This window comes from Schistocerca cancellata, chromosome 8 (assembly GCF_023864275.1).
Source record: "Schistocerca cancellata isolate TAMUIC-IGC-003103 chromosome 8, iqSchCanc2.1, whole genome shotgun sequence".
NCBI lineage: Eukaryota > Metazoa > Arthropoda > Insecta > Orthoptera > Acrididae > Schistocerca > Schistocerca cancellata.
Window position 1 is genome coordinate 454,679,924 of NC_064633.1, and position 26,440 is coordinate 454,706,363.

Here is a 26,440-nt window from a genome sequence, read left to right on the forward strand (position 1 = left end):
AGACACCAACATACAAAGTATTAAAAACTGTAAGCTAGAAATTTTTATGTATCTCTTGTGAGCAAAATTCTGTCCCTTGTTCAGAGATATGATTTTACTGTTCGGGCATCCACGGCTTCGATACATGACAATAATCTTTTTTGCTATTTCTGATCAGAATATTTAAAATATTTTGCGTTATCTGGAGACTGGAAAATCCTATTACAAATTTGTCTTTCATTAACGTGCACCTAGTACATATGAGAGTACATTTCATTACTCAATTTCCATACCTTATGTTTAGAAAATTTCCTTCATGTTGAGCTCAGTATTTAATGTGTCGTTTGTTACTTAAATCTAAAGAATATATTACACTGCACACACGGACAACAGCTTATTATTGTACTGTAAGATCGTTCCTGTACTTGGGAAGAATTTGTATTACCGGTTGCAAACATCATCATTTAACGTGTAGACTTTTCTCCTCTTCATCTTCTAGTATATGTAGATTTCCTCGTTATGTCTCTTTAAATATTCTGCCTCACAAAGAAAAAAGTATAAAACTTTTCATAAGCTATATCCATGAAATTCTCTTTCCTCTTCCGTCTTGCGAAAGTTGCTTGGTGACGTGCTTATCTGTGGATGTTGCCGCGTAACATTTCCATTTTTCTGATCTACATTTACTTCTATACACACACTCCTCAAGCCACCATATGGTGCATGGCGAAGCGTACCTTTTGCCACCACTATTCGTTCCCTTTTGTACCACTGACAAACAGAGCAAGGTGAAAACGGTTCTCTATACATCTTCGTACGAGCATTAATTTCTCAGATCTTATCTTCGCTGTCCTTACACGAATTGAGCTATGGCGGCAGTAAAATATCTGAATGGAAGCTACAATATTTTCGTAAATGTCTCAACAAATGCTCATAATGAATTCCAAGACTTCTATCTTTCGACTCATAAGTCTTATTCTTTCACGTATTCCAACGTTTTCAGTTTTATACCCCACACTCTGATATTCTGAGTATTTTTATGAAAGGGAGTTATCAAATATCTTATCGAATACCTCTAAGATTTTCGGATCATGAGAAATGTCTCTTATAAAACATACCTAGTGTTTTGAATTGTTACTTTTCCCAAGCTTTGAACAATGAACGCTGCTGAAACTGCAATTACCAGATTGGAGTGGACTCCGTCCCAGTCACCTTTCCAAACAAAAAAATACCTCACAGTACCAGGTGTCAAACCTGAGTCCTTCTCACTGCATTCAGATGCGCTGGCCGCAGCTACGGAAATGGATGGACAAAAATAAGTAGAGTTAAATTTGGTTGCAAGTGAACCTTGTAATAGAACTGGTCAGTGGTTCCATATCTCTCCCTCTCTTATTGTACTACACGATATTCGCGTTAAATTTATGACACGGTCCAAAGGAGATTGTTATTGTTATATAAAAACCTAAATTACTCTGATATTTTTACATAAGCAGAACTGCTACATAAAAATAACAGAAGGTTTATTACCAGATTAATTTCAAAGGGTAATTATACACTCCTGGAAATTGAAATAAGAACACCGTGAATTCATTGTACCAGGAAGGGGAAACTTTATTGACACATTCCTGGGGTCAGATACATCACATGATCACACTGACAGAACCACAGGCACATAGACACAGGCAACAGAGCATGCACAATGTCGGCACTAGTACAGTGTATATCCACCTTTCGCAGCAATGCAGGCTGCTATTCTCCCATGGAGACGATCGTAGAGATGCTGGATGTAGTCCTGTGGAACGGCTTGCCATGCCATTTCCACCTGGCGCCTCAGTTGGACCAGCGTTCGTGCTGGACGTGCAGACCGCGTGAGACGACGCTTCATCCAGTCCCAAACATGCTCAATGGGGGACAGATCCGGAGATCTTGCTGGCCAGGGTAGTTGACTTACACCTTCTAGAGCTCGTTGGGTGGCACGGGATACATGCGGACGTGCATTGTCCTGTTGGAACAGCAAGTTCCCTTGCCGGTCTAGGAATGGTAGAACGATGGGTTCGATGACGGTTTGGATGTACCGTGCACTATTCAGTGTCCCCTCGACGATCACCAGTGGTGTACGGCCAGTGTAGGAGATCGCTCCCCACACCATGATGCCGGGTGTTGGCCCTGTGTGCCTCGGTCGTATGCAGTCCTGATTGTGGCGCTCACCTGCACGGCGCCAAACACGCATACGACCATCATTGGCACCAAGGCAGAAGCGACTCTCATCGCTGAAGACGACACGTCTCCATTCGTCCCTCCATTCACGCCTGTCGCGACACCACTGGAGGCGGGCTGCACGATGTTGGGGCGTGAGCGGAAGACAGCCTAACGGTGTGCGGGACCGTAGCCCAGCTTCATGGAGACGGTTGCGAATGGTCCTCGCCGATACCCCAGGAGCAACAGTGTCCCTAATTTGCTGGGAAGTGGCGGTGCGGTCCCCTACGGCACTGCGTAGGATCCTACGGTCTTGGCGTGCATCCGTGCGTCGCTGCGGTCCGGTCCCAGGTCGACGGGCACGTGCACCTTCCGCCGACCACTGGCGACAACATCGATGTACTGTGGAGACCTCACGCCCCACGTGTTGAGCAATTCGGCGGTACGTCCACCCGGCCTCCCGCATGCCCACTATACGCCCTCGCTCAAAGTCCGTCAACTGCACATACGGCTCACGTCCACGCTGTCGCGGCATGCTACCAGTGTTAAAGACTGCGATGGAGCTCCGTATGCCACGGCAAACTGGCTGACACTGACGGCGGCGGTGCACAAATGCTGCGCAGCTAGCGCCATTCGACGGCCAACACCGCGGTTCCTGGTGTGTCCGCTGTGCCGTGCGTGTGATCATTGCTTGTACAGCCCTCTCGCAGTGTCCGGAGCAAGTATGGTGGGTCTGACACACCGGTGTCAATGTGTTCTTTTTTCCATTTCCAGGAGTGTAGTTATAAGCTATTGTCAATGTGCGTATCAGTGTGACCTATTCTGAAAAATGTAACAAGAAGTAGTAAATCGTATTAGACTCTTTGGATGTAAAGAGCTATGGCATCTTTGGGGTTGATTTTTGTATATCATCTATCCAGCCAGTGATGGAATATCAGGACAGTAGTAGTAGTGTTTAAGGGCCTTATGGAGTTAGTATGACGATATGGCACAAGTTGTTGCATCCTATCTGTATCGTAAGTTAGATGTCTGAAATGGAGTAAAATATTGTGAAGTATCTGTCATGAAATTGTGATGTTAAAGAAAAGAAACCAATTGGTGAAGTTACACTGAACTATGAAACGAAGAAAACAAAAGGAAGGGTAAAAATTCATAACGCGTCAGAGTCCTTATACTGGATGAACCGAACCCACCACGCCTATTAGCCAACAGTTTTTGGGCGAGCCATAATTTCCATTACGATCTACGAGAAACAGACGAATACATTCTTCTATAGTTTTTAGTGTTATTATGAAATTCCTTCTTGCTTGAAATGAATGCACACACTTTGTGGTCACAGGTCCTAAAAGTGTCATGAGAGCAATTGGTGACTTAGAAACAGTGGGGATATTCGTGGTAACCTTCACAAGAATGCTTTTGGACGGTTGTTATCTCTCACTGTTGTGATCAACTCACAAAGCGTATATGTCATTTATAAAGAAATTAACTGTAAAGTGAAAAATCGACAATGTTAGGAGTGATATCTGCGGAAGTACGTAGTTCTCTGTATATATTTACCGTTAAAAATAGCGTTTATTTGGGGTTTTCAGTAATTTCGGAAAGAGCTCGTAAACGCGATTAGACCATTTCTTTCTTTCTTTGTTGCAAGAAAGTCACAATTTTACAACGTTAGTAAGAACAGGACCATAGTTCATCTTGTCTGTAGCTGACGGTCGTCGAAAAATATCTTCATCGAGTGAAATAGGGTAGTCAAGTTCATAGTTAACCCTTAGGGGTTTATGTGCTAAATTTTCATATTAAGGCCACAACAGATGTCATATGACAATATCTCTCATATTGTACACGAGATTTCTATTCATACATCTTCCCATAAGCCGTTAATAAGTGAAAACTAAAATGATGACGGTTGCTTGATGATTTCATAATACGAGCGATAAGCGATTAAATTTCTTCCACGTGAAAATCACAGAAAGAAAGCAGCCTTTTGTACACAGCGGGTAATATTGTTAGCTAAGCGCAAAGCTTCCTTTGATCATGTAGATACTTCTCCTTTAAATATGAGAATTTCGGATTATTTTAACGAGGGAGGCTTGTCTGGCATCTCTGGCCTTCTCTCCCTTCTCCACGCTTTCTGGTTTCCCTTTGTTCTGCCAGCAGAATTCCTCACGTAATAAATTCATAACGCTGCTGCAGTGAAACTAAAGTTTTTAAGGCCCAGATTTCCTCACGGAGAACTCTAAAGAGCTGTGGCGACAACAGCTGACCAACCGCAAGTCTAAGAAATACGTCAAAAAGCCAGAAGTTCTGCCTGTTAAAAGGTCAAAGCTTTGTACTTCTGCAGGGATTAATGTCAGTGAGACAGACATGGGTAAAGGTTGAAGAGATTGTAAATAAATTCCATTGAGAGGTGGGTTGCGTTGCTGTAATGTAGAAATAAAATATTTGTATTGGTACTGTTGTGCACTTACTGCGGACTGTATATCCGTTTTGGGCAATTCTCTTAAACAACTTACTGAAATTACGACCGTTAGTATTTTCCAATTCGTTCTCATTGATTAGTGGCTCTATTAGCTCCCGTACGCTTCTTCTGTCTGGCTAGAGCATCATAATTGTCAGCATATGTGATGAATAACGTCATATAAATTGAAGCAGATCCTGTTCTAAAAAGGCTTTTTTCAGTAGGCCATAGTACATCATTAATGTAACAATTTTCAAATTTTCTGACTGGAAGATAAGTTTTCACACTTCCGAATATGGACTACCATCAGCTGCACAGTGCTTTAAGTTCATCATTTGGATTTTTTTTTTTTTATTAAATGGACTTGTAGTCCGAGGTGATAGGTTACAATACAGCATCACCGGTCTGTTGCGGTCTAACTGTGTTGGTGGGCCAGTAAATTTCCACTGTGCAGTGACTTTGTCACTGCAATTCACTTTGGAGGTGTGGCGGTGGGACTTGTAGTCCCGTACCACCCTCTTACGGTGATAGTACTACATGAGTCAGGCAGAATTTATTGCCTAACATGGGCAGGTGCAGGTGTGGTAGTCCCGTACCGTGGGTGCCGGTGTCTGCACATAAATACAGTATCCATAAATGCAGCTGCGAGTATACTTCCTGTATTTCACAACATTAGACTCCGGAGTGTCTGTTCCTTCGGACACGCATGCATGTTCAAAGGAACATCACATCGTAATACGGATTAAAACAACGAATGCAATACTACCTTTTACGTGATTGTATCATTCATGTATTCCATTGCAACGTAATGTTTGCTCTAGTGGTAAATATTTTGATGTTGTAAGCTAATAAAGATACTTATGCACCACTGTTTGGTAGCTTGTTGTTTTTTGGAAATTAACAAGTCAGGGGTTAACAATGCAGACATGTTTTACATCATTTACGGACGGTCCACTATATTTCTGAAAACATAGGAAATAATTCGGTCGTCAGTATGGATTTCAATGCAACAAGTGAATGAAAGGAAAACCTTTCTCGGGCTTCTTAGCGAATCTTCGGGGCTTTTGAGCAATAAGACCAAACAAGAAATTCTGGGAGCAGTAGGTATTCTGCTTCTATTAAAGTTTCAGTTTCTCTACTAACTATCATCATCATTAATATTGTGGTTGATCTTGAAATGGTTCAAATGGTTCTAAGCACTATGGGACTTTTAACATCTGAGGTCACCAGTCCCCTAGACGTAGAACTAATTAAACCTAACTAATCTAAGGGCATCACACACATCTATGCCCGAAGCAGGATTCTAACCCGCGGCCGTAGAAACAGCGCGGTTCCGGACTGAAACTCCTAGAACCGCTCGGACACAGCGGCCGGCTGGTTGATATTGCACTCAGCTATACGCTTGAATAAGCTTCTGGTCTTGTAATCGGGGGAAGTGGAGTTCGAAAGCCCTTCCAGTCGGTTTCTCTCAATTTGCAAATCATTGTAAAGTGAACTACTGGACCAGCTGATTTCCTTCGTTGTCCATGTCCAGTCCGTGCTCCGGTACTATCTAAAATTTTGCAATGAACCCTAATCTTCCTTTATCCTGAGTTCTTCACTGACATATTTTCTTTAGTTACAGGCACCTATAATCAACTTTCCTATATCGATGGTATTAATTCGACATCCATTTCTTTATAAAAACATTAAAAGTTGTTATAGTAGCACTTATCCCTCTTAAAAGTTATGTACTGTGACCTAACCACACATTATCTAGTCTAAACTATCCGTATGCCTATTAGTGTGCTCCGTCCGTCATGGGTTATTTTGATGTCTAGATAGCAGAATTCCTTAATTTCAACTATATCTTGACCACCAGTTATGAAATTAAGTTTCTCGCTGTTCTCATTTCTGCGATTTCTCATTACTTTGGCCTTTATTCGATTTAATCTCAATCAATATTTTGTACTCATTACACTGTCCATTTCGTTACATGTCCAGATTTGTAATTGTTCACTTTCACTGAGGATAGCAATGTAATCAGAGAATCTTATTATTGATATTCTTTCACCACGAATTTCAATTCCACTCTTATACCTATGTTTTATTTCAGTCATTGATTATTAGATGTAGAGATTCAATAGTAAAGGTGAAAGGCTACATTCCTGTCTTACACATCTTTTTAATTCGGGCACTTCGTTCTTGACCTTCGAGTCTTATTGTCCCCTCTTGGTTCTTGTACATATTGTATATTACCCGACTTTTCCTACAGCTTAGCCCGTTTTCTCTCTGAATTTCGAAAATCTTGCACCATTTTATATTGTCGAACGCTTTTTTAATGTCGACAAATCCTATGAACGTGCATTGATTTTTCTTCGGCCTTGCTATCATTATCAAGCACGAAGTCAGAAAAGTGTCTCTACATATACATCTAAGTGATTACTCTGCTATTCGCAATAAAGTGCCTGGCAGAGGGTTCAATGAACCACCTTCAATCTGTCTCTGTACCGTTCCACTCTCGAACGGCACGCGGGAAAAACGTGCACTTAAATTTTTCTGTGCGAGCCCTGATTTCTCTTATTTCACCGTGATGATCATTTATGCTTACGTAGGTAGGTGGCAACAGAATGTTTTCGCAATCGGAGGAGAAAGCTGATTGAAATTTCATGAGAAGATCCCGTCGCAACGGAAAACGCCCTAGTTTTAATGATTGCCACTCCACGTATCATGTCCGTGACACTATCTCCCCTACTTCGCAATAATACAAAACGAGCTGCCCTTCTTTGTACTTTTTCGATGTCAACCGTCAGTCCCACCTGATGGGGATCCCAAGCCGCACAGCTTTTGCCTTTGCTAAAGCCAAATTAGTCGTCATCGAGTATACCCTTGACCTTCTGGAGAAGTTTGAGGGGATATTTTTGAGTTTTGATAAAACTCAGTAGAACTGGCAGTGGTACAGAGCGCCCGCCGCCATACACTGCTCTTCCCCATGCGTCGCATGATAGCTTGCGTTATACTTGCATAAATGCGAGTGTATAAATTGAACTTGTGAGGGAAACTGGGTCACGGGGAGGGTCGGTGGGAGAAACACGAATGAAAGGCCAGAATCTACGATCTAATCTCTGATCCAGCACAGTGTTCTGATCTGTCAGAGAGTGTCAAAATGTTCGTAAAAGTGACAAGAGAGACTACCATTCGCGATTAGTTCATTGCGGCGTTTGCAGCCTTTCTCCCGCATCGCTATAAGGAGTATCCTCCGTGGGTATCCACAGAACTAACACCAAGTGCAGACTGCTTCGGGGCGCTTTGTGGCCGGGGAGAGCTGAGCTGCTGCTGGGCCTCGGGCTCCCACGAGAAAGAAGAAGCAGGCCGGGTCCGCGGTCCCCTGGGGGAGCACCCTGGCTCCCTCGGACTGCAGCTCTGGTCTGGTAAAAAGCCGGCCGTATCATCCGCCGCCGGCGATCAGGCCGGCTCCGAGTGGTGGTCGCAAATACCTGTCCCGGCTCAGACAGCTCGCCTCCAGCCTTCCTCCCTTCCTTCCTCCCTTCCCCCAAGCCACGACGCAACCGCGGCTGTGACTTTTGGCATCTGCAGCTATTCGTCTCCAGGCGGTGGCTGAGAGCGCGTTGTCACCGGTTGCCGTCCGGTGCTTATCGCCGCACGCTAACTGTTGCCGCCAAAACATGATTTTCGCAGTTGCCGCTGCTCGATCGATAGTCTGAGCAGATCGTTACTTGCTTACTTTGTCCAAGCAATTCATCTGGCTTAATTTGGCTATAATTTGTATGTTCTTGTTATGTCGTTAATTTTGATTTTGTGATCTGCTCAGATCAGCAGGTTCTCCTGTGCTTCGTCCATGCAGACTTCTACTCTTACCTCCTCATAGTGTTAACATCATTTTGCAATTCAATTTGACTTTGTGCTCCGTTAATTCTATAGTTTTTACATCAGTTTTTTATCCGTCAATCTCAGTGTTCATTCAGCTTTTAAGATTCCTCACTGGCTTACAACTTTTCTATGGTTAGGCGATCCACAAATAACAAATATAAGCTGTTCTACACCATACTTTATGTGTAGGTGGAGGCGAGGGGAGAAAGTAAAGGAGAGGGAAAGAACTGATGATATCAGCTGCAACATGACTTTATGCAGAATCAGCGGCGACGAGTCAAAATGTGTGTCCTATTTGTTTATATCAATGTGATGAGAGTTTTAGTTGTGTGCAGTGGCCAAATTCAACAATCAATTATATTAGGTATTTCAGAAAAAAGAACAAGCGTTGCACTCGTTTGTCTTGTAAGATCAAAGATTTCTTTCGTAAGGAGCGTTTCATTTACACTCCTCGAGTCAGATCTGGGGTTCACTGGATTGAGCTTTCTGACTTTGTAGGCAATCGTTACAAACGTATTAAAATCTATAGTTATGAAAAAAAAAATGTGCCCACTACCAAGCACGATGCGGTAAAGAAAGTAAATAAGTCTAGCAGAGACGAAGGGTACATCATTCTACCAGCGGTATGAGTATTCTTACTGTTTACAGAATTTGAGTCTTTTCAAATGGTATTTGCCATTAAGAGGAAGATATGTAGAATGCTTGGTAGATGTAAGATATGGCCTGATGACGATAATCTTACAAGGATAAATGAATCAGTAAATAAAATTAAAATAAAAACATTAATAATGATCTATACTGCAAACGTAGCTGAACTCAGGCCATTCAATACACGTCTTGATATATGTCGACTCTCAAGATCTTTGCAACTTCTGTTTCTTATAAATCAGTTTCTGTAGATTCTTTTACAGCTCCTAGCGCTCCCTGAGCATACATGAACCGTATGTCCTCAGTCTTTAAAAGGAACTCATGGCAGTCCATTTCATTTGTCAGCTATTGATGTTTTTTAACTTCGAGGCCCATTAAAACCGCTCGCAGCACCGAGACTCGAACTCGGAACCTCTGCCTTTTGTGGGCAAGTGCTCTATTAACTCAGCTACCCAACCACGACTCACGACCCGTCTTTACAGCCTTGCTTCCACCAGTACCTCGTTTTCTACCTTCCAAACTCTCCAAGTTCACCTGCGAAAGGTAGGAGACGAGGTGCTGGCTGTAAAGCCGTAACGAGGGGTTGTGAGACATGCTTGGGTAGTTCAGTTGGCACACCACTTGCCCGCAAAAGGCAAAGGTCGCGAGTTCGAGTCTCGGCCGGGCACACTGTTTCATTCCGCCAAGAAGTTTCATATCAGCGCACAGCCTCCTGAAGAAAAGTGGTTTGTCGCAGGACACTATCAAGAGTCTTAACACCTATAGTGCTGTTCCTCCTAGGTTATATGGCCTTCCGAAGTTACACAAGGGAGGGGTTCTTTCCGTTCTATAGTTGGTAATATCGGAGCCCCAAAATATCGTGTAGCCAAGCATCTTGCTTCTCTGTTGAGTCCACAAGTTGGTCAGTGTGAACATTATAGGAACTCACCTGATTTCGTACGTCGTTTGGAGCGACTGCGGTTGAATGACTCTGATATTTTAGTAAGTTTTGATTGGTCCCTCTCTGTACTCGTGTTCCTCTGTCTCATTCGTTGTGGTTTGGTTTGGTGCCGAATTAACTAGTCTCTTTCGTCACGTGTTGACATCCACCTACTTTTTATTCAATGACCAGTATTACGAACAGACAGATGGAGTTGCGATGGGTAGTCAGTTGTCTCCTGTGATCGCAAATTTGCTTACGGAAGACTTCGAGGAACGTACATTGGAATCGGCGCCTTTGAAACCCACCTGTTTCTTCAGATATGTTGATGATATCTTCGTTGTTTGGCCTCATTGTAGGGAGAATTTGAATGCCTTTCTACAACATCTGAACTCGATCCACCCGAACATTCGTTTTACGCTGGAGGTGGAAGAGGATGGTTGCCTTCCCTTTCTTGACGTTTTGGTTGGGAGGAAGGATGATGGATCTTTGGGACGTGCAATTTACAGGAAACGTACTCACACCGAGTTGTATTTACTGGCTAAAAGTTGTCACCATCCGGCTCGACTTGAAGGGGTACTTCGTACCATGGTACACAGGGCACATGTCATTTCCGACACTGACACTTTGCTAGCTGAGCTGTCCCATCTTGAAGCTACGTTTAGTCAAAATGGTTCTAGAAAAAAGACAGACTGAACGTGCGTTGCGCTATCGACCAACTGTGCATCGGGTGATTGATGATAATACTGAGTCGACACCTAAGTCTACTGTCTTTTTGCCTTACGTGGGAAGCACTTCCAACAAGATCGGTCATATTTTACGGAAATACGATATCAAATGTGTTTTCCGGCCTCCGTCTAAAATTAGTGCTTTTGGGTTCCGTTAAGGTTGATCTTGGTTTGCGTAAGGAGGGTGTGTATATCGCATTCCTTGTAGCTGTGGCATGGCATATATTGCTCAAACTATCAGGACCGTCGAGGACCGATGTACTGAGCGTAAACGGCACACACGATTACAGCAGCCAAGTAGATCTACTGTTGCCGAACATTACTTGGATACTGGGCACCCCATGTTATACGACACCTAGATATTGGCATGCACTTCCAGCTATTGGGACAGTGTTATTAAGGAGGCAGTTGAGATTCAATTAGCGAGCAACCTTGTAAACAGGGATGGAGGTTTTTGTGTAAACTCTGTTTGGAATCTTGCTCTCTCCCTTGTCAAAAACAGAGGGATAGAGTCAGTATTACTTCACCTGCTAGCTCTTAGTCTCACTATCGATATGTCTGACTTTTCTTGGTGGCACTAGTGTTCAGTGTGTGTGTGTGTGTGTGTGTGTGTGTGTGTGTGTGTGTGTTACCTTTCCTGCATTAGTCCAAGAACCGAGATTTTAAATTTTCCTGTACATCATCTGTCCGTTGCAGATTGCCTTGAATATGACGAGGTGTGCTCTCTCCGAAATATCGGCGGTCGCTGTTAATATTACCTGGCTGAATTCCCTTAAGTTGTTTGAAACATGTATACGCAAGAAGAAACTCATGTCTCACAGCTACAGTGTATATTATATCCTGCGAAATATTTAATGTGTCCTATCGTTTGGAGCAAACCTGTCCTATGTACATCTACTAGAGAATAATATGTGGATACATACAAGGACATAAGAATGAATGTAAGCATAAAAATATATAGCCTTATAATTGGAAATAGATGATCTGCCAAGCATCACTACGGAGCTGCTATCAAATTATGTATAATTAAATTGTCTTTATGTACTATTGACCTCTACAGATAATTAATGTGAAGAGGCGAATTATTCACCAGCAAAAAATGGAATTTTTTCTTATGTAAATCATAAAATATAAGATTTTAATGTGTTACACAGTGGCCAGGTTATCCATGATTTTTAAGCAGTTGTTCATTTATAGTAATCTGGCCACCCGTTTTGATAGTTCATAATGAATACTGTCTACAGTAAACATGCATATAATGGGTTGTCTTTTTTTACTTTCACATGTTGATGTTGTGTTTTAAAATATTGTTTATCGTGCTGTGTTTGTTGATAGACTCTGTTTTTCGAATTTGTTGTTGTTATAAAGGTTTTCACCCAGTTCCATCTCTATTTATTCCATGCAAGGGAGCTGGTGACCGCAATGTTTAGCATCCTAAAACAGTAATCATTAACAAAATCTAATCTTTTTCTGTCGAAAAGACAGTGCAAACTAAAATGACAGCAGGAGCTTTGTTGACGTGTTTCGCCTTTCTGAGGTATAGTGAGAATTGCGTTCGCGAAGCGTTTAAAAGGTAGTGGACATCCAGAACCTCTAATAGAATCGCTTCAGATTTTGAATTTTGCATCCACGAGCAAAACATTGACTTTTCTGAAGAAATTGTAGATATGAAATTGTAGATTGTGATCGCCAACAGATTACCAAGTATCTGACATTCTACGATCCAGTTATGATAGTTTTTCACAGGGTGTAACTGAGCACTTTCATGATTTTCCACATAAAGAGATAAACTAATTTCTATGACCCACATTTATTTGGCTTACGGGAACTATTTATTTATTTAATGTAATTTTTCTAAAGGAGCTGTAATGTTCATGTACTTCTTACTGACTTCTTGTCTTTACTTTTGGTGGTAACAGGTAGGACGCTGTGTCAGATATTGTAATTCCTCCTTAATTGTTTTTATGTATCTTTTAGTTCAATCACCTATTTTAAGTCTAATTTGCATTGGCAGTCTCTTTAATTATAACTATATGTTTTACTTTATTCGTGTTTACTGTACTTTCAAAGAAGAAATTTCTGCCTGACAGTCTCGCGTAGCGAGCTCATATGCAGTCGTTTATTCACGGTCACTACAATTTTTATTCCAATTTTTGTTTCAAGGTTAGAAGTGTGTCCTGCCATTCGCAGAAGGTAAGATTAATTGTCTCTTTCACGGTTCCGCTACCGGTTTGACTCCGCATGACTAGTCTGTGGCGAGATTTTTTAAACATTTCTTACTTTTGCACACCAAGGGTTTTGGCTATTTATGATTAATGCATTACCTGCATTCCCTAAAAGTAGATTCCCTGCCACTATGCTGTCCTTCTAACAGTTTAAGAAAGGTTTTATCATCTTCTTATGCGAGGTAAGATCATACCCCTAATATGTTTTTGTCTGTTTTCCCTGTGTAGAAATTCTGAAGATGCCGCAACACGGCGAAACGCTTCAATAAAGCTTCTGCTGTCGTTGTAACCTGGACTGTGTTTTCCTACTGAAAACGTATCACGGTTCCTGCACGATTGCCGTAAAGTGGGAGGATGTAGACTGACCAGCCAGAACGATACAGCCACCTGCGTAACAGCCGGTATGTTCATCTTTCCCACTGATAAGAGCGGCGACACGTCTTGTCGTGTTTGCAATGAGGTCTTGGTAGATCGTTAGAAGGAGCTGGCACCACATCTGCACACGCAAGTCACCTAATTCTCATAATTACACGGAGAAAGGCGATGAGCTATGACGCAGTGTTCAGTCGCATCCAAGATGTGTTCGACTGGGTACAGATCTGGCGATCTGGAGGCCCAGCACATCAATTGGAATTCGTCACTGTCTCTCTCGAACCACTCCATCGCACTCCTGGCCCTGTGATACGCTGCATTTTTTTTTTTTTTTTTGTAGAGAAATGCTATTGCTGTCGAGAAACAAATGTCATGAAGGGATATACAGGGTGTTACAAAAAGGTACGGCCAAACTTTCAGGAAACATTCCTCACACACAAATAAAGAAAAGATGTTATGTGGACATGTGTCCGGAAACGCTTAATTTCCATGTTAGAGCTCATTTTAATTTCATCCCAACGTGATCAAATTTTAAATTTTCACAATCAACATGTGTGGGCTGACGAGAATCCGCACGCAGTTGTGCAATCACGTCATCAACACAGATTTTTTGTGAACGTTTGGGCAGGCATTGTTGGTGATGTCTTGATTGGGCCCCATTTTCTTCCACCTACGCTATATGGAGCACGTTATCATGATTTCATACGGGATACTCTACCTGTGCTGCTAGACCATGTGCCTTTACAAGTACGACACAACATGTGGTTCATGCACGATGGAGCTCCTGCACATTTCAGTCGAAGTGTTCGTACGCTTCTCAACAACAGATTCGGTGACCGATGGATTGGTAGAGGCGGACCAATTCCATGGCCTCCACGCTCTCCTAACCTCAACCCTCATGACTTACATTTATGGGGGCATTAGGAAGCTCTTGTCTACGCAACCCCGGTACCAAATGTAGAGACTCTTCGTGCTCGTATTATGAACGGCTGTGATACAATACGCCATTCTCCAGGGCTGCATCAGCGCATCAGGGATTCCATGCGACGGAGGGTGGATGCATGTATCCTTGCTAACGGAGGACATTTTGAACATTTCCTGTAACAAAGTGTTTGAAGTCACGCTGGTACGTTCTGTTGCTGTGTGTTTCCATTCCATGATTAATGTGATTTGAAGAGAAGTAATAAAATGAGCTCTAGCATGGAAAGTAAGCGTTTCCGGAGACATGTCCACATAACATATTTTCTTTCTTTGTGTGTGAGGAATGTTTCCTGAAAGTTTGGCCGTACCTTTTTGTAACACCCTGCATGTGGTCTTCAACCACTGTACCATACTCCTTGGTCGTGATGGTGCCTTGCACGAGCTCTAATGAATCCATGGATACCGACGTGAATGTTCCCCAGAGCATAATGGAGCCCCCACGAGCCTGTCTCTGTCCCGCAGTACAGGTGTCAATGAGCTGTTCCCCTGAAAGAGGATGGATTCGCGCCGTCCCATCGGCATGATGAAGAAAGTATCGGGATTCACCTAACAATGCAACGCTCTGCAGTACGCCAACGTCCAAAGCCGGTGGTAGCGTGCCCATTTCAGTTGTAGTTGCCATTTCACGGTGTTAACATTGGCACACGCATGTGTCGTCGGCTGCAGAGGCCCTTCGCTATGAGTGTTGGGTGCTCTGTGTCTTCAGACGTACTTGTGCTCTTCCCAGCATTAAAGTCTGATAATTCTGCCACACTTCGCCACCTGTCCTGTTTTATCAATCGGCCCAGTCTATGATATCCAGCATCTGTACTGGGGTGGAGGGGTTAGGGTTAGGGTGTGACCAGCGACACCTTGACGTGGTTTCAACTTGGTTTCGCCACGTGTTGAGGACACTCACCACAGCTCTCCTCGAAAACTCGACAAGCCACGCAGTTTCCGAAATATCCGTGATGAGCCTTTGGGCCATCACAATTTGCCTTTGGTCAAACCTAGACAGATCGCGCACTCTACTCATTCTACGAACGGATCGCACACGCGTTGATACTGCATGCACCATGCATGGGTCTGACTAGCAGTCATTGCTCACCAGGTGATGACACTATCGCCTGGACGTGTTTATATCGATAGAAGGTTGGTCATAATATTCTGGGTGATCAGTGTACACACAATTTAAACCATTTCTCGGTGGAAATGTAAGATATTTGTGTAAATCATAAACAACAGAACAGCCAAAACAGAAGCTAGAGCTCCAACATGTTTGACTGTTTTAAATTCTGAAAAACAGATGTTCAGATGTGTGTGAAATCCTATGGGACTTAACTGCTAAGGTCATCAGTCCCGAAGCTTACACACTACTTAACCTAAATTATCCTAAGGACAAACACACACACTCATGCCCGAGGGAGGACTCGAACCTCCGCCGGGACCAGCCGCACAGTCCATGACTGCAGTGCGTAAGATCGCTCGGCTAATCCCGTGCGGCTTAAATTCTGAGTACCTACTACTGTACTTATGACTGATGCAGAACCGGCACACTCTGCTTCCTGTCAGGCAGATGACGTAAAAACCGTGTGCCTGCGAGCCTACCAACGATGGCAATAGCATAATCGTTTCCGGTCTTCGTAACGGTCAACAGACACGCCGTGGCCGCCGGCGAGAAGCTTGCGACGGCGCGGCGCTGGCGCCAGTGGCGATGGACCGCCGGCCGCTGGCCAGGGCGCGCTATAAATCGCCCGGTTAGGGGAGCCGGGGTCGCATGGCGGCTGTCGGCGCGCCGGTGGCGCCGTACGTGAGCGGCGCGGCAACGAGGCCGGCCAGACCCGGTCCCCATTCCGCCCACCCACCGCGCCAAAGAGTGAGGCGACACACCTGCCGCTCCTCAATAACAGAGCTGCTGTTCACACGGGACGTCAGCGAGCGGACGGAACGACGAAGCATTCCGCCATCCATTCCAAATAGCGGGATTCACACAAACGCGTCACCTGTTCAGTTCTGACAGTGGGTCTTCGGCCGACGTTTGTATAGCGACTTCCCTGACGTTTCGCCAGCACTAGTGGCTAGCATTGAAGAGATTCACTCTGCATAGCTGTTGGCTAACAGCTGGCAAAGCGTCGGGAAAACAATTAACGCGAACGTCGGCGCAAGGTCGCAATATAGGTGCTATCAAGCAGTATTTCAACAAGTGACCACGAAAGTCTCAACAGCTCTGAATTCGTAACTTTGTACAGGAATGCGACGTCTATGTCAAGGACTCTCGAGAAGAAAGTTTTGACCTTGACGACCGTGGCAGGCATGGATCCAAGGAGAGGGACTGTCATGTGTGTCATTACCACCAACCAGCATCACCCCCATCCACCACCAAACATATTTCGATAGAAGCATTTATATTGTTACATATATCAATTTCCTAATTTCACTGATAACTTTCGACTAATAAAACAGCATGAAAACTAAGAGTTCCGAAAACGGCAGGACATTGCATACAAACGGTTACTAAAAACCACATACATCACAAAGTACATACAGTGTGATCCAGAACTCTGCTGAAAAACCTTCTGACATGGTAGTGCGGACCGTAAGAAGAAAAAAATCTCGTAGTGGACGTGGGCTCTAAAATGTACACACTAAGAGCCATATGAACTTGTTCATCGCTAGTATATACCGGGTGAACAAAAATTCAGTATAAATTTGAAAACTGAATAAACCACAGAATAAGATAGGTACAAATTGACATACATCCTTGGAATGACATGGGATTTGATTAGAACCAAAAAAATACAAAAGTTCAAAAAATGTCCGACAGATGGCGCTTCATCTGATCAGAATAGCAATAATTAGCATAGCAAAGTAACACAAAACAAAGATGAAGTTCTTTACAGGAAATGCTCAATATGTCCAGCATCATTCCTCAACAATAGCTGTAGTCGAGGAATAATGTTGTGAACAGCACTGTACAGCATGTCCGGAGTTATGGTGAGGCATTGGCGTCGGATGTTGTCTTTCAGCATCCCTAGAGATGTCGGTCGATCACGATACACTTGCAACTTCAGGTAGCCACAAAGCCAATAATCGCACGGACTGAGGTCTGGGGACCTGTGAGGCCAAGCATGACGAAAGTGGCGGCTGAGCACACGGTCATCACCAAACGACGCGCGCAAGAAATCTTTCACGCATCTAGCAATATAGGGTGGAGCGCCATCCTGCATATTGCTTCTAACAAAACCCCATGTCATTCCAAGCATGTGTGTCAATTTTTACCTCTCTATCTACATTATTCCGTGGTTTATTAAGCTTTCAAATTTATACTGACTTTTTGATCACCCGGTATATCGCTTCTACTGCCCAAGTTCTCATAGCTCTTAAGGTACGCATTTTAGAACCAATTGTTACTGGAAACTTGTTTCTTTTTGTTGTTGTTGTTCATATTACATCATCTCAAAATATGTAGAGATAGAGGTAGTAATAGAAAGATGTTTTTTCCACTACCGAATATGAACAAGTGGTTGTTCTTAGTGGATTTGCAGTCCATGTTCGAGTATACTGGGCATATTATTCCTGTTTTAGCCCATAGCATATTAAACTCATTCACATTGTTTATAAGGTGTACTCAAAATAGTTTTCCTGTTCAGTAAGATGCCATAAGGCCATCGCTCTGAACAGAGATTATGTTCAAAAGCAGGGTTCTGTAACCAAAAGTGTGGGGAATAATTGGTGTAGTGGAGCCTGCTTTCAGAACAAAATTTATTGCGTCGGTTATAAGTCCTCTTGCATAAATGATTTGTAGAGATGAAACGTGTTATAAAAGGCAGAAAAACTAGATGAGGACCCGACTCTAAGCCTTTGGTTTGTAGTCTGTTTCATACCCATCGAACCATTGTTTGCTACTCGGTGAGTTACTATTGCTTAACGTTCATTGTATTTTCTTGAATAAAATAGTTACCGTCTTCAGTAACGCATACACGTTTTACTATGCCTTACGATGGACGCTTTGACTGATGTTGTTCATCTTCAGTGTAAATGTTAATCTTTAGTACCATCAGTGTGTGAGGCCTGTTTTATATACTCTTCCTTTAGTTTAGCGCCACATGAAGAAGTCTGTAAACGTTAAATCGGGAGAAAGTGGGGCCATAACCCTTTAGTAACTATTTGGTTACCAAAAAATTCCAGGAAATATTGAATTGTTTCGTTAGATTCATGACAAGTGGCCTAGTCCTGTTACAACCAACAATAACGTGGAACTGTGTTTAGTAGCAAACCGAGCTGTCTAACGATGATCGTCACACAAAACTATTTACTGTTGTTTTAAAGAAAATAGGCCCCACACGATACGACACACCCTACTCCAGTTTCCTGAAAGTGCAAGATGTTTTTATGAAAGACCTGTGGGTTTCTCAGTTGGGCAAATCCTAGTGTCTTGACAATTCACGTATCCAATAAGGTGAAAACATGCCTCATCAGTGAGGAAAACATGATCCACTTCTGTCATTCCATAGATGTCAATAGATCACCGAATCCATGTGCAGCATGCTAGACGCTTTTCCTTTCCGGATCCTTCTATTCCTTCACACTATTACGAACATTATTATGGGCACGAAACATTTAACTTTTCTCTTCAAACTGTTTTAAGGCTAACGCAACATCACGTCCCTCACGTCAGTCAGTTTATTGTCTGTCAAAATGGCTGGTTACCAGTTTCTTTTTCTTACCTGCAGTAGAGTCACATTCCGAGAAGCAGGCGATTATTCTCGTTATAGTTGAATTTTTCGGTCTGCAGCATCTGAATACAACCCATCAAATATGTCTACAACATGCGCGAACCGAACACTGGCAAAATATTCCTGAACGGTACCACGTTGATCTTCGGAAAATGAGATGTTTACTAGGCCATGAACAATTCGTTACTATAGATATCATGTGACCTTCATCCTTTACACTGGCGTGTTTGTTTGTTGTCTTTAATACCATTGCTGCTATCTGTGCAAATACATTGCAGCTCCAATTTACAGACACATTTATTTTCAGTTTAGATCACATTGAACTTTAGTGCATGATACTTTCCAGTGAATTTCGCACTGTGGGATGTCGGTTGCGATTGGGTGCATACCCCAATGATGCACAGGACCAAACTCTGGTAACTTACAGTGTGAGGAACCACACCAAACGATAATGCAAATTAATGTAAAGCAAGCTTACTTTCGCCCAACGGGAACGGGTGATTTAAATGAATATTAACATAGGTGGCCCAATTAAGCATGAAATAAATAGGTACCACACCTGTCATACAGCTGTGTTAATGGGAGGAAGGATCTTCTGGGTATGAATAGGGATAATTAGTCACTATCAAAATTAGAATTGTTGTTTTTAAACATGAATATCACCCACTGGTACCCATTGACGTAAGCACTAGGGACTGCAGCTCTAATCTTGGCACAGGTGAATGGGGCGGATGAAACACAGTTACGTTAGTAATTTGCACACACAGCCAGTGACTGCATAAGTTGTTAGTTAAATGTATAAAGAGCACGGAAAGATAGGAGTGAATACCATAAAACTGCCAAACTGGGTATTGAGAAAAACAAGCTGAATGTGTGGCTTTAAAATCGTGTTCCCTGCTGCTGAAAGCGTCTGGACAACATCGGGGGGCATGACGATAGCCTATCTTACTAAGCATATGGATCGTGGCTAAGGAAGCTGGCGGCAGCAGCGGCTGGGGAATACGGTTTCCGCCGTCCCTTTGTACTTGCTCCATCTAGTGGCAGCAAGACTCGTCTCATCATTCACCTCCCCTAACCTAAAGTCTTTCCTCTTGGAAAATCCAAAATGAAGCGAATACTCTGCAAAAGCTTATAGTGAAGTCCTTACTCTGCGAAGGCCTAGACCGGAGCGTGCTCCTCCTAGTCACTCTGTAACTTACCTGTTTTTCATCGGAGCAGCACCTCACTGCCCAATGATGGCAACGATTGTGAGCGAAAACCAATAAAAATCAAGTGAAGACGTTAACAGTCCCCTACCCTTGTATATCACCTCTATGTTGAACTAATAGGTTTGTTAGTTGTGGTGGAAGACAGCAAATCTCTTCCCCTCCAACTCACAGTGCTCAAAAGTTCCTGACAGATAATGTGCACGTAGACACAGCAAAATGGCTCGGACTCTCCTGAAAATAACAGTAGTACCCCGTTAGAAAGCTAGATTCTGAAAATTTAAGCCGAATATTATTTTGAGGCGTCGTAACGATAGTTAAAAAGCCCTGTGAGAAAGCACAATTAGTTAGAGACATCTTATCTTGCTAAAAGCTTTCTGCGAATAAATCTGTGTTCTTTCGACAGAAAAAGCCCGTCCCACTTGGAGACCAAGCTTGAGGAAAAAAAAAAGGCCGCGAATGCCGATCTGTCTACCTGAGGCTGCGCCTCTGGCCAGCGCTCAACATTTCTGTGATGGCAAATTCCTCTTTAAAGGCTTCTTATCTCATACAACCGTACTGCTTAGGAAAGGAAAAGAAAAAAATAGTCAAATGAAAACAGCCGCTGGCGATGCTAACCCAGATTAGCAGTTCCTGAGCAGTGTAACTGAGCAACTATTTGAACAAGGGAATTCGCATATGATCTTCCGAAATACGTTAGTGGACAGGATCAGAGAGAAAAATGGCCCCATACACCACACAGGTTGTCTTAGGCGCTGACCGGTAATACTATAGTCTGGTAAAGGTGCACATGTCTATCTTGCCCTACGTGCGATCACCAACAAATCCGACACGGTTTGTACACAGGTAGAAGATACAAACCACCAAATGCTAAGTGGGAGAACACCTTCCCCTAAGAAAAAAATTATACCAGAATTACTAACTTCCCAAACAGCTGTACAGACGACTGGTAGAAGTCGGACGGAGTGGCCATGCGCTTCTAGGCGCTACAGTCTCGAACCGAGCGACCGCTACGGTCGCAGGTTCGAATCCTGCCTCGCGCATGGAGGTGAGAGATGTCCTTAGGTTAGTTAGGTTTAATTATTTCTAAGTTCTAGGGGACTGATGACCTCAGAAGTTAAGTCGCATAGTGCTCAGAACCATTTGAACAATTTTTTTTTTGACTGATAGATAATGATCTCATTTAAAATCTCACGTGGGTGATATAATAGAATTGTCGCATATCGTTTTAGGTTTTTCTTTCAGCTCAGTTACTATTAGAATGGGCTTTGTACTTTCGCTGGGAATGGGAAGCGAGTGCCGACCGAAGTGGCCGTGCGGTTCTGGGCGCTACAGTCTGGAGCCGCGTGACCGCTACGGTCGCAGGTTCGAATCCTGCCTTGGGCATGGCTGTGTATGATGTCCTTAGGTTAGTTAGGTTTAAGTAGTTCTAAGTTCTAGGGGACTGATGACCACAGCAGTTAAGTCCCATAGTGCTCAGAGCCATTTGAACCAATTTTGGGAAGCGGGTGGGTCTAGAGTGCTCAGCAAACCTGTAGTATCAGCAGAAGGCCTTTCATGGTGTCTCAAAAGCAGGAAACGAGTGTATCATGGGTAGGTGAAAGTTTTTGCCGAAATTATTGAAATAAGACAGTCTTGGTTACAAATTGTTTTATATATTTTTGGCAATATCACGTAACGCGTCACTGCCAATACATAGGAATAACGATTTGCAACCATACTGTTCTATTTCTGGAAATTAGCAACTGGTCGAAATACCCAGCGTCCAGCCAATTCTGCAGAAATGGCCCTGTTTCCCGAAATGCTTCTGGTAGACAGATCTTGGTGCCGCTTCGCTTGCCACAGGCACGATGCCGCCAGTAGTAAGTTCGTTGCTCCTCTCCAAAATTACGGACTGTCCAACCAAAGTAACGCCCCCACCATCAGAGGCGATCCAGGCAATGTTCACCAGTGTTGGGAGATTATCTGAAACCAGTATCAGCCACATGATTCGTAATGGTGTATTTTGCAAGCACTGAGTGTTAAGTTTCAGCTACTTGTTTCTGCTTGGAAAAGGAAACTTATTCGTTCGTCAGATTGGCAGCATCGTCAACCTCCGCTCCAAATAGACCTTGGGACCTGTGGAGAGCTCAGGAGAGAACTTAGTTTTGAAAGGACTGAATTCCCGACTCTCGTCCGATGCTGACAGGCGCCATGAGGCTGTACTCGAAGACTGTAAGTTTTGCTCGGGTGGTGGCGTAATCCACCTTCAGAGTTGCTGGAAGTTAACTCATTTGGTTACGCATCTTAAATGCTGAATTATCTACATTAAATATTTTTGTCTGATTTATCTTGTTTTTACAGTCTGGAACCGCGTGACCGCTGCGGTCGCAGGTTGGAATCCCGCCTCGGGCATGGACGTGTGTGATGTCCTTAGGTTAGTTAGGTTTAAGTAGTTCTATGTTCTAGGTGACTGATGACCCCAGCAGTTAAGTCCCATAGTGCTCAGAGCCATTTTATCTTGTTTTCTCGAGCTGTGCAGATGTGAAAGTCCTATTCATTTTTGCTTCTTGCAGTCTTCCAGTTAAAAATGAGCCAAATGAAGTTAAAAATCATCTCATTTTAGTTTGCTACAATTTTCAGCATATCGCTAATTATCACTGTCAGTTGTTCACTTGATTAGATTAAATGAAAGTTAAATTTTCTCGATGTAGCTCACATTTTGAGATCCCCAACGTCAAACAACTTCCTTTTTGCTTGGTGACCCATACACAATCAATATAATCAGCTGCATTTCTAGCATATTTGCTTCATTGTGACTAGTTGTGACTGTGGTGACTGTTGTGTGCAATGACCTGGCACTAATTTCGAAAATACAATACATGCAAGAGGTTATAATGAGTGTCAACCACTCGCATGCTTTACAGCAGAAGTACGTCATCCGCAGGCTGTTGATCTTTTTTTCGACCTTATCCTGATCTGTTAAATGTCTCACTATTCACATTAATTCTGCCACGCGTCCCATATAGGAAAATTTTACATACTTTCCATTTAATTTCCACAGGCACTAAATGTTGAGGCACGTAATCTTAAAGCTATGGTCTTAAGACTTACCTTCTCAGTCGTAATGTTAGTGCTAAGTGAAGTGCTGATAATGAGTGAGTGAGTACGTCGACTCTGCTCTCAAAAATGTGAGTTTGCTACTGTTATAAATTCTTAAAATAACTGTACGACAAAACTTTTGTTGTGTATGCAGTTCAAATACTATGTTCTCTGAATTGCAACTTCTTGGAGGTAATGCTTAAGCTACGCACTAAATACAGATGTAAAAATTATTATTATATTAAAACGTTTTGCACGTTTTATTGTTATTATTATTATATTTGTAGGCATCTGCGGCACGTTAAAAATGTAGTAAACTGGTATCTGCGGGGTCTTAGGTAGGAAGAAACTGTAATATCGACTCCTTTGATATTACTTAAATCTGCTAATCAATACACCTCGGGGCTTGCTACGCAAATTTGAATCATCCTGAGTAAGATTAGAGTAAACTGATAACAGCATTTTTGGTTTTCTCAATTTTGTAATAAATCTTAAAATAAAGTGCACCACAGTACCGATATCTTGGTTCCAATTTTAAGAAATCAAGTATTTCTAAAAATTAGGAAGGAAACGACAAGAAAATAGGTAGAAATTACGTTATTCATGAAAATACTACCAACATCAAGAATTTGCTTTTAAAAAAAGTAACAAATTGTTGTTCGATGTTTAACTGTCAGACTACGAGTCAAACGTTCAGGTTCTGCTCCTCAATCAGTTCCTTTTTCTTATTTTTTCTTTTATATTATCTTTCATCTCTAGTTATACATGTTACTTGGATAAATTGAAAGAACCAGAGGTTGTACAGATTTTCAGGAGAACTTAAGGGAACAATTGACAGGAATGGGGGAAAGAAATACAGTAGAAGAAGAATGGGTAGCTTTGAGGGATGAAATAGTGAAGGCAGCAGAGGATCAAATAGGTAAAAAGACGAGGGCTAGTAGAAACCATTGGGTAACAGAAGAAACATTGAATTTAACTGATGAAAGGAGAAAATATAAAAATGCAGTAAATGAAGCAGGCAAAAAGGAATATAAATGTCTCAAAAATGATATCGACAGGAAGTGCGAAATGGTTAAGCAGGGATGGCTAGAGGACAAATGTAAGGATGTAGAGGCTTCTCTTACTAGGGGTAAGATAGATACTGCCTACAGGAAAATTAAAGAGACCTTTGGAGAAAAGAGAACCACTTGTATGAATATTAAGAGCTCTGATGGAGACCCAGATCTAAGCAAAGAAGGGAAAGCGGAAAGGTGGAAGGAGTATGTAGAGGGCTATACAAGGGCGATATACTTGAGGACAATATTATGGAAATGGAAGAGGATGTAGACGAACATGAAATGAGAGATACAATACTGCGTGAAGAGTTTGACAGAGCACTGCAAGACCTCAGTCGAAACAAGGCTCCCGGAGTAGACAACATTCCATTAGAACTACTGCCAGTCTCGGGAGAGCCAGTCCTGACCAAACTTTACCATCTGGTGAGCAAGATGTATGAGACAGGCGAAATTCCCTCAGACTTCAAGAAGAACATAATAACGCCAAAGAAAGCAGGTGTTGACAGATGCGAAAATTACCGAACTATCGGTTTAATAAGTCACAGCTGCAAAATACTAACGCGAATTCTTGACAGACGAATGGAAAAACTGATAGAAGCCGACCTCGGGGAAGATCAGTTTGGATTCCGTAGAAATGTCGGAACACGTGAGGCAATACTGACCCTACGACTTATCTTAGAAGAAAGATTAAGGAAAGGCAAACCTACGTTCCTAGAATTTGTAGACTTAGAGAAAGCTTTTTACAATATTGACTGGAATACTCTCCTTCAAATTCTGAAGGTGGCAGGGGTAAGATACAGGGAGCTAAAGGCTATTTACAATTTGTACAGAAACCAGGTGGCAGTTATAAGAGTCTAGGGGTATGAAAGGGAAGCAGTGGTTGGGAAGGGAGTGAGACAGGGTTGTAGTCTATACCCGATGCTATTCAATCTGTATATTGAGCAAGCAGTAAAGGAAACAAAACAAACGTTCGGAGTAGGTATTAAAATCCATGGAGAAGAAATAAAAACTTTCAGGTTCGCCGATGACATTGTAATTCTCTCAGAGACAGCAAAGGACTTGGAAGAGCAGTTGAACGGAATGGATGGTGTCTTGAAAGGAGGGTATAAGATGAACATCAACAAAAGCAAAACAAGGATAATGGAATGTAGTCGAATTAAGTCGGATGATGCTGAGGGAATTACATTGGGAAATGAGACACTTAAAGCAGTAAAGGAGTTTTGCTATTTGGGGAGCGAAATAACTGATGATTGTCGAAGTAGAGAGCGTATAAAATGTAGACTGGCAATGGCAAGGAAAGCGTTTCTGAAGAACAAAAATTTTTTAACATCGATTATATATTTAAATGTCAGGAAGTCGTTTCTGAAAGTATTTGTATGGAGTGTAGCCATGTATGGAAGTGAAAAGTGGACGATAAATAGTTTAGACAAGAAGAGAATAGAAGCTTTCGAAATGTGGTGCTACAGAAGAATGATGAAGATTAGATGGGTAGATCACATAACTAATGTGGAAGTATTGAATAGGATTGGGGAGAAGAGGAGCTTGTGGCACAACTTGACTAGAAGAAGAGATCGGTTTGTAGGACATGTTCTGAGACATCTAGGAATCACAAATTTAGCATTGGAGGGCAGCGTGGAGGGTAAAAATCGTAGAGGGAGACCAAGAGGTGAATATACTAAGCAGATTCAGGAGTATGTAGGCTGCAGTAGGTACTGGGAGATGAAGAAGCTTGCACAGGATAGAGTAGCATGGAGAGCTGCATCAAAACAGTCTCAGGACTGAAGACCACAACAACAACAACATGTATAATGCTGTATTTTTCAACGTTTTCATGAGTCCACATGGAAGTGCAAGTCACTCTACGTCTGGTTGCGTTGAAAATGTCGCAGGAAGGCTGAAGCACGCCATCTACAATAGGAGTGAACTTAATAAAGTAATGTGGAGTCAAACCAAATTTAGGTTTGAGGACAGATTTTTGGATTAGAAGATTGAAAAGAATGAGTGAAGGCCA